Consider the following 6,272-nt stretch of genomic DNA (forward strand, 5'->3'; position numbering starts at 1 on the left):
GACTGGAGGTGTTTATGAAGCCCACTGGTCAGGTGAGGACAGTGAGGCTTACAGAGGTGATCTGCCCCACCCCAGCATCACAAGGAGTCAGTGATTAAACCAGGATACAGACTCAAGTCCGTCTGTCCCCAAGGGCGGGACCTATGGTCCCCAGAACCCCTCCACCCCACCGCCTCCACCAAGGGGAAGGGGAAATGAGAATGTCTAACTGGAAGCAAGAAGGGGCCTGGCTGGACGTCAGGAGGCTCCCTGAGGCCAGCCACCAGGAGCCCGCCCGTTGTGGGGAGAAATGGAGCAGGAGAGACCGGAGGGGGTGTAGGCTTTACCTTCCCGGGGAATGCAGGCTTCTGCCAGTCCCAGGAAACACAGAATCAGCAGGAACATCTTCAGAGGTGGCCCTGGTTTGTGCATAGTGGGGCTGGGATTTGGGGTGGACAAGCTCCTTCCAGGACAAAAGGGACTCCGGTCACCCACTGTCCTCCCAGATTCCAAGGGCAAAGCTCACCACCCACACACACCCTCCAGCTGGCCCGGAGGCTGACAGGTGTCCAGGCCTGTGCCCACGCTGCTGGGGACAGCGTCTTCCCCCTCGTGCCTGCTTCTGCATCTTAAAAAGCAGCATTTCACAGCAGTTCCACGCTGAGTGCGGTGGCTGCCATCCTGTGACCTTCGTCTCCTGTTTTTGTAGGGTCCATGTTTTAAGAGTGTTTTTTCTTTAATTTTTTAAAATTATTTTGGGGGAAAAAGACAAAAGAAGAATAATATTTCATGCCATATGAAAATTATATGCAACGAGAATGGCAGTGTCTATAAATAACGTTTTATGGGAGCACAGCCATGCTCCTCATTCAGGTTCTGTCCGTGGCGACAAAGGGCAGGGCTGAGTGGCCGTGACACAGGCTGTATGACCCATGAAGCCGAAGACATTTACTGTCCGGCCCTTTATAGAAAAATGGGTCAACTTCATCCTAGACAAATTGTAAATTTCAGAAAAACAACAGCAGCAACAAAAGCCAACCAACGGAAACACCTGGTACACTTTTACTCAGACTTAAATACACGTGTGTTCCCTTCCAAAGATGTCTGTATTTATACCCGTCCCAAGCACTGGCCAGCTTTGTGCCTCCGTGTCCTCACCTATAAAATGGGAACAGTGGTGTTTCCAACCTCACTGGGTTGCTGAAAAGATTAATTGTGTGTATATCTGCAAAGCGCACAGAAGACAGTCTCTCTTGCTCTGTGTGTGTATTAAGAACACAAGCTATGTGCATATCAGATGTACACACACATTTAATGTTTACTGTTAGTACATGATACCTAATGCATGCACATCTTAGGAAGTGATTATTTCATGCATGAAGTATTTAAAGTGATTTTTTATTATGTGCAGTATACTGCCCATTTCTCCAATTTCTTCAAATATTCAATAACCACTGTTTCATAAGCATAACTTAAATTTTTTTAACCATAAAAGTAAAGCACATTATAAATAGAAAAATGAGAGGGGGGTTTTAGGGCAGTGAAACTAGTCTGCATGATATTATAATGGTGGATACGTGACAGTATGTGTTTGTCAGAATCCACAGAACCGTACACGAGAGTGAACCCTAGTGTAAGCTACAGACCAGTTAGTGATGACGTAGCAGTGTTCATGCGTCAGCTGTAACAAATGTACACACTGACGTCAGAGCTGAGTAACAGGGGAACTCTGTGTGTCCACAGTCCTGTGTCTGGGGAGAGCCCCTTCCTTTCTCGCAAGTGGCCATCTTCTTGAGTGTCCTCACCTGGCAGAAAGCAGACAGAGTAAGAGCTGGCTCTCCTCTCTCTTCTTATAAGGGCACTAATCCCATTCCTGTGGGCTGCACCCTCACGGCCTCATCGCCTCCCAGAGGGCCCACCTCCAAACACCATCCCACTGGCAATCAGGATTTCAACATATGAATTTGGGGAGGACACAAACCTTCAGCTCACAAAACACACGAATGTTCGTAACAACCCTCTTCACAGCAGCCAGAAGGTGGAAACAACCCAAATGTCCACTGAGGGATGAATGGATAAACAAAACGTGGTCCACATATCTACTGGATCTAGCAACTATGAAGAGACAAAGTGGTGACAGAGGCTAACGAGAACGGGGTCTCTTTTGGGGCTGGGGGACGAAGATGTTCTGGAACCAGGTGCAGGTGACAGGGGCGAGACACTGTGCACGTGCTAAATGCCAAAGAATCCTAACACTTTTAAATGGCTACTTCTCTGCCAGAATTTTATCTCAGTTTGATAAATTTAAGTGTGGAAAGATACATTAAAAGCTCTAAAAAGAACCACAAAATAGCAGCCTGGATGCCAAAAAAAATAAGTACAAATGCAGTGACTGTACATATGGAAACTGAGTTTAAATATTCAGCCAGCAGCAGCAGCCCCCTGGCTCTCCACGGGGAAGCCAGCGAAGGTAGTTCACGCCTTCCCTGCGGTCCTGGAGCGATCCAGGAGCTGCATCATGGTGGGAGGGACCGGCGGGAGGGACCAGCGTTCCAGCCCAGCCACAGAAGCCGTTACTCCCCCGGGGGCGCTCACAGCCTCAGCGGGTGGGGCCTGCTCCGCCACACACATCAACGCTCCTCCAAACATTTATTTTTGTTGACTTATATTTGTTTACTTAACTTCCAAAGAAATGACTTTAAAAGTAACTATGACTTTTTGAAAGCTGTACAGTTGTCCCTTGGTAACTGCAGGGGACTGGTTCCAGGACGCCCCAAGGATACCAAAATCTAAGGATGCGCAAGTCTCCCCTATAAGACGGTGTAGGGCTGGGGTGAGGGCATAGCTCAGTGGTAGAGCTCACGCTTAACATGCGTGAGGTCCTGGGCTCCATTCCTGGTACCTCCACGAAGAAATAAATGAACAAATAGAAAGTAAAATGGTATAGCATTTGCATACAACCTACACATCTGCCCCCTTATGCTTTAAATCACCTCTAGATTGTGCGTAATACCTAACACAAGGGTAATCCTATGTACACAGTTGTAAGTATGATGTAAACGCTACATGAATAGTTGCTGGTGTGCGGCAAATTCAAGCTTTGTTTTTGGGAACCTTCTGGAACTTTTTTCCCCAAATATTTTCAATCTGAGTTTGGTTGAATCCAAGTATGCAGAACCCCTGGATACAGCGGGTGAGGGCTGACCATAAGGTGAAAACTATCTTCCAGCCAAACAACAATTTCAACCTAATGGAGCCCATTTACTGAAGAACGAGGTTTCTCAGAACGCGCACCTCGAACAGCCAACAAGGACGGTGCCGACCAGACGTGTGTGCCCTCCCAGCAGGTCAGATGACACAGGGCTCCTAAAACCCTTTCAAAAGGCCTGAAATACCACTTTACGATATTTATTTATATTTATATTTATTCACGATATTTTGTGACCCAAAGTCACAAAGCCAACAAGTGGGGAAGGCTGGATTGGAACCCGTAGTTTACTTTCAGATCAGCTGCTTGGCACACACACAAATCCTGAACGTGAAAATCCTTTAAAGGCTGTTTTTAGCCACTAAAATTCTGAGCGAGGTTTCAGACATTCTCACAAACAGCAGGATGGAGACATCAGAAAAGGTACCTCTGAGATAGGGCTGAGGGGAGGCGTGCAATAACCATTGAGCAAAGCTGAGCGTGGGTGCCGGCTGGGTGCTGCAGACTGCGACCCCGGGGGACGGTGTGCGGGGCAAGGGAAGGAGAGGGTGGGATCCGACGCACCTGGTGGAAGGCGTGATGCTGTTCGGAGCACATCCACCCCGAAACGTAGTGACTTAACAACAGTCATTGTGGTACGTCTCGTGGTTTCTGTGAGTCAGGACTTCAGGGAAGGTTCCGTCTGCTGGATGGTTCTGCCTCAGGGTCTCTCCTACAATGGCCAGAGTGAGAACCACGTGTGGCTGAGCAGCAGGGCACCGGCCACCATCCCTCTGTCTCCACGTGGAACGGGCTGGTTGGGTTTCTCGCAACATGGCGGCCTCAGGGCAGCGGGGCATCTCAGGGGTCCTCAGGCCCTCAGTGCAAGGTAGGACGGGGCTGTGCTGTCCTTGTGGCCGTGTTCTGTTGGGTACAAAGCAAGCCACCCCTCTGCCCAGGCACGAGGGAAAGAAGAGTGGACTCCCCTTCTCCATGGGGACCTGGCAAGCTCAGAACATATGAGATGGGGGAGTGTTGGGACCACCTTGGAAAAACACAGCAGCTGCGTCTGTGTGTCTGCTGCCCCCACCTGACTGTGCGATGTCCCGAGGCAGGAACTCTCCGCTTTCCTCAGTCTCCCCAGGGCCCACGCAGGCTTGGAACCCTGGAAGTGCTCAGCGTGTGCCAAAGCCCATGCAGGCGCCCAGAGGAGGCTCGCAGGGAAGGTGGCGCTGCTTGCCCCACCCCCCACCCCCGTGGCTTCCCGGGGACGGCGGCACCAGGGGCAGGTGGGGGCAGAGTTCTTGAAACGCGCCAGAGGCTCCTCGAGCCTCCCAGACCCACATTTAGGAAGGTGTGGCCGTGGTGGGTGGGAAGAGCCGGGGTGGGAGACGACCAGCTCTCCAGGTGAGGTGAGCGCCTCACCGGGTGACCAGCCAGGTGGGACGGTAGGCGTCTGGTTTCTGCACATCACTGATCTGTGAGGTACTGGAGGGACTCGCAGCCCACGTCCCAGGGACAAGTGTTCCGCATCCTCCCCACAGCTTCTCCTGAGAACATGGAGTCAGCCCTGGGCTCCTGTCCAGCTGACCCTCTGGCCGCGATGAGTCACCTGGTTCCCGGAGCTCCAGCGTTTCGCTGCCCCCCAGCCTCTCCTTGGCCCTCCACTCCCACTGCCCCGTCCCGACTGGGGCCACCTTCACTACTGCCCTGGGTCGCGTTCCCCCTTCCCTCAGCCCCTCCTCTGGTTCCCAGCCCCACCTCCCCGCACGCCCTCTGGACTCTCTGGGGCTCGTGAACCCCTCTGCAGAGGATGGCCCGGTCCAGCACCGACCCCAGAGCCCTAACCTGCCTATCCCTCGGGCTCCAGACGTCTCCCTGGACAGCCATCCCACGGCCTCACTGACCACGGAAGACGACACTTTGCTAGAGCGCATGCTCAGTACCCCTGAAGTCCCGGGTTCAATTCCCAGGCCCTCCACTAAAAAATAAATAAGCCTATTTACCTCCCCTCCCACCACCCCAAAATAAAAAGAACTCTGAACAGAGCTTAACTAAAAGGAAAAAATGTAAATGAGCACGTACGTTCCCCCTTCAGACCTGCCCTTCATCTGGGGTTCTCCTTTTGGGGGGACCCCCGAAGCCCCTGGTTGGCTTTTCTTTGTCACCACCCGCAACATACAGGCTTCCCAACACCTGCTCTTCCCGATTTTTGGATCCTTATCAGACTCTCCTCCATCCACGGCCTAGCTCCGCGCACGCCAGCACGCACTGGGGTGTCTGTCCCCGGGCCGACTGCCAGACCAGTTTTTTTTTTTAGAGGAAGTTCTGCTCATGTCACTTCTGTGTTCACATTTCTTTACTGGTCCCCTCCATTGTTCTGCATTTTAAATACATGTATGTGTGCAATGTGAGTGTGCCTGTGTGTATATGTATTTGTGTGTGTGTACAATGTGTATACTATGTATACAAGCATATTTATGTTATATGTAGATGTGTATATGTACGTGGATACTGTGTGCTATTTATGTAATAAATATAAGTATGTACACACACATAGGCACAACACCAGCAGGACACACACGAAAGAGTAAAACTGCTGGTCTCTGCATGGTAGGATTATGGGCGATTTACATAGTTCCTATTACTTTTCCTTTTTCAGCTGTGTTCAGTAAGCAGATCTGTTATCCTCGTGATCAGAAATAGGCAATGCTCATGCTTTTTTAAAAACAGGCACTGACGCACGCAGGCCACCCTGGGGGCCAGCGGCTGATGAAGATGTTTTCCAGACCTTCGGAGTGAACTTTCTGAGCCAAGTTGGCACCTCAGCTGTGGAGGAGTCGAGCTCCGCGCTCTGGGACTCATTAAAATCGCCTTAACAACTCTCGGAGGGACCCTGACAGCAAATGAAGCTGTTTTCTTTCCTGCCTGCTGTAATTACGATCAATTATTCAACCCATCTCAGGGCTGTCAGGAAAACAGCTTCTTTTGGAGGCCACAGGGGCCGGGAGCACACTAAAGGGAAAAACAAACCTTGGGCCTCAGGCAAGGGAGGGTTGGGAACAAACAAGTCTGAACGCGTTAGAGGGAATTAAAACTTTGAAAT

General features: G+C 51.0%; 1 long non-coding RNA gene across 3 annotated transcripts; it reads right to left on the reverse strand.

The window, feature by feature from the left end:
• Positions 1 to 776: 776 nt before the first annotated feature.
• LOC116665991 lies at positions 777 to 5,242 on the reverse strand. Of its 3 annotated transcripts, none has more exons than XR_004322840.1 (4): positions 4,257 to 5,242; positions 3,752 to 3,899; positions 1,961 to 2,087; positions 777 to 1,784 (listed from the first exon to the last, which is right to left on the reverse strand). It is a non-coding gene; the product is annotated as an uncharacterized LOC116665991 (long non-coding RNA). The 3 variants fall into 3 exon arrangements; XR_004322839.1 differs by having other exon boundaries at positions 777 to 1,137; positions 1,626 to 1,784; positions 3,752 to 5,242; XR_004322838.1 differs by having other exon boundaries at positions 3,752 to 5,242.
• Positions 5,243 to 6,272: the final 1,030 nt, after the last annotated feature.

Source organism: Camelus ferus, chromosome 9, assembly GCF_009834535.1.
Source record: "Camelus ferus isolate YT-003-E chromosome 9, BCGSAC_Cfer_1.0, whole genome shotgun sequence".
Classification (NCBI taxonomy): Eukaryota; Metazoa; Chordata; class Mammalia; order Artiodactyla; family Camelidae; genus Camelus; species Camelus ferus.